Source organism: Coccinella septempunctata, chromosome X, assembly GCF_907165205.1.
Source record: "Coccinella septempunctata chromosome X, icCocSept1.1, whole genome shotgun sequence".
NCBI lineage: Eukaryota > Metazoa > Arthropoda > Insecta > Coleoptera > Coccinellidae > Coccinella > Coccinella septempunctata.
The window spans coordinates 5013940-5017346 of NC_058198.1; positions in this window are offsets into that span (position 1 = coordinate 5013940).

The window sequence follows — 3407 nt, forward strand, 5'->3', positions numbered from 1 at the left end:
GGTGGTCACGCTAGGCGATCTCCACATACCCCGTTCGATATTCTTTCTCACCACCCCCAGGGTAGAAGGGTAGATGAACTTCTAGTAGGGAATTTCCTCTCATTAAATTATAAATATCTCCCGGCTTCACAATATTGAGACTGAATATTCTGGAATTATTAATGTCTTCTGTCTAGAGACTCAACAAAGTATTGGTTGCTCCACTAGGTAGAAATTATTAAGAGGTGCTAGCGGTTGAAAAAGGGCCGTTATGATGATTTCGGCCACGTAAAAAAAGGAGTTAACATAATTACCGGAGATAAATTATCTGGGAGTCATCGTAGAACATGGGATTTGGTACAGGTCTATGGGTCGAAAATGAAGTAGGTGTATTTGAATTGTGGTCCAGTACAGGTTCATCTGATACCGATGTATCGAGAGTCACGTGATATAAACACGGTGGTACTTTTATTATGATAATTCACCTCGATAAATAATTTTTCGGATATGTCCCTTATGATCGTAAAATGTATTGTTCCCTTGTTACGAGCGTTCGAAAAAAAATCGTTCTATAGTGAGTTATGTGAAATTTGGGATGTTGATGTTCTGTTTAGCTTAGCTTGTGACCACATGGTTTCGAGATTGAACATATGTGAACATTCCATTTAAATTTCGAAAAAAAAAATCTTTTTCTTCCTGGATGGAAGTTCTATTCACTTCGCGGATATAAGCGTGATTCACGCGAAAATTAAGTTCCAAGACCGACCCAAATTTCTGAAATTCTAAATAGGCATGTACGATGTAACATTAATTATCATTTAACCTAATTCGCAAGAGTGCCAAGTAAGTGCTCTTTGCATCCTTCAGTACGTTGTTTTGTATAAACAAAGAACTATTTACAACCATCTCAGGGCGGTGATGTAATTCCCACTTGAACCGTTGGCGGTTGCTATTTTTATCAGCGGGAATAACGGTTTTGATATAAATTTGATTAGGTCTTGATATTGTGGTCGACCGTTTATGACAACGTACACTAGAAGAGCCCATATTGTCTACAGTACAAAATGCGACCTAATTAGTAGTTAATACATAGTTCTAGGTCAGATATTTATAGTTCAAGAACACTATCAGTATCTGCAAAACTCAACGGAAATTCTGCACTCAAAGGTCATATTACAATTCCAGTTTTTATCGTGAATGAATTTCACGAATCCATCGTTTCTCCCATGAAATCTGAAGGGGTAGCTTGCATAAGATTGATCATTCAGCATCAGGATTTTTAATCAGTTAAATTATGGAATATCGGGATTTTTTTACAAGAAATTTGTTGACGTCGATGACGAACAAGAAATATGTTTGGTTGTTTCCGTTTGAGGGCCCCGATTTGAGCATAATGAAAAGGAAACCCCCCGTTCTGTGCAGTGAAAACGGACTTCCTCGAGCTGTAAACCGAGTGAGGAGAATGCGAGGTTCAAACGGGTTGAATTGTAATTCCTATGCGGCATCGCATCTTATTATATGTTCAACGGACTTGCATTCTAGAGAAGAAGAAGCGACTACCCATCGCTCGTCGGAAGAAAAGAACAGAACGAAAACATTCCGAATACTAACTCTTTCTTGCCCGCCTGAAAAATAAATAAAACCGCTGAAAGGAAGTTAGTTTTGATACCTATCGCTATCTTCGTCCAGTCTTTCAGTGGTCAAGATACATCACTGTATATTGGTGAAGGAATGATGATGGTGTACGCACGTCCCTTCTTTACGTGGTGATCTCCAATTTAGATACTTCTTTGCCGACACGAAGAAATTTTATAATTCCCATCCCTTTCGGCGTTTTCTTCAAGTATGTCCCATTCCTGAATTATCGTAATTGTCTGGGAAATCTCTAATGTAACCAGAGCACAAGAACCTCCCCAGAGTCACTTTGCCCGATAGTTTATGGCAATTTAAACCGATTTTTCGATTGAAGAACACCTACATATATTGTTCTCTTCATTTCTCCTGAAATGACATCTTTCTGAAGTCGTTCGACTGATGGTCAATTTGCTGTCGATTATTTTCGTATCCTCTCCAACTATCAATTATCCTTGTCCTTTTCCAGATTCGATATCCTTTCGGTTTCTGGTGATGACACTGTCGAACCGTATCTGGAAATTTTCACAATTCGTGTCGAAATCGTTACCTCCACCTCTAACACCCATCATTATTGATTATTTGTAGTTGTCGTAGAAGCGCCAATTTTCGGGCGAACAACCCTTAATTATACACGGTGAAGAAATGTATTTTTCTCTGGAGCATCGATAGCATTTCGGCTATTGGAGTGCCATTAATCAAAATAAAAGAGATTTCGGCGATTACAAGGGATCAACCGAAAAATGAAGACGTGTAATAAGATGGACCTGTACGGATAAGAAAAGTGAAAGATGAAAAGAATCGAGATGAGGGTGAATGAAGTAACTTGGCTCTCTGGTAAAACCGCATTCCAGTTCTCAGGCACGAGTTATAAAAGATTGGTTGCCGACGAACTCCTTTTGGTTTTCAACGACAGGAAGTTGAAGAAAGGTCGGCCCTGAATTCGTGGATTTTCTCAGTTTTTTTCGATCATCTCGACGTACAACCGAAAAATGGCCAGCATGGGCTCAGTTTCATGCTCGAAATGGGATTAAAAGTTCACATAAGGCCTTTTCGAATGATTCAATTCAGTTTTCTCATTCTGGAATATCTGGTAGCATTCCAGAATTTTAATTCTGAGGAATTACAAATGGGAGGCGTCGTGAATTCCACACATAGGAGCATAACTTGCAAAGTCTCTCGTTTTTTGAACTTTTTTCTTTCAGTTTTCACTTTATTCCAGTTTGAAAGCTTCACGACCTGAGCGAGCTTCGAACCCACGAAGAGAAACGATATACAGTATGAATACTATTTGAATTTAAATACCCATAGACTAACTGAACTCAAGTGATGCATTCGAAAGTAATTATCGATTCATATTCGGAGTTTATGGGCATTATTCGATATTAGAATATCTCCTGAACAGAAACAATATTGACCTGATGAAATGAAAGTCGTTAGAACAAGTTCTCCAACAGTAATTTGAATTTTCGAATAAACCAACAGCAGAAGATACTCCCGCGAGAAACAGTTATGTTCCCTATTCAAGAATCTCACATGGAAGTCGTATTATTCTTGAGATGTTTGTTAAATAAACATCACCGAAAGGCTCGCTAACACTCTGGCTACAATGAACGTTACAAATATTTATGAAACAATGGCTTCCATCCGTTTGTTAAATGAACATTACTGCCGTTAAGGTAATAAATACAAGTATGAATCAAATTCCTCATTTTCTTTGAGGTTTTATAGTTCGGGTCTAGAAAAATGTTTATCATTGCTGGTCGTATAGTTTAGATTGTTATGCTATTTGTGAT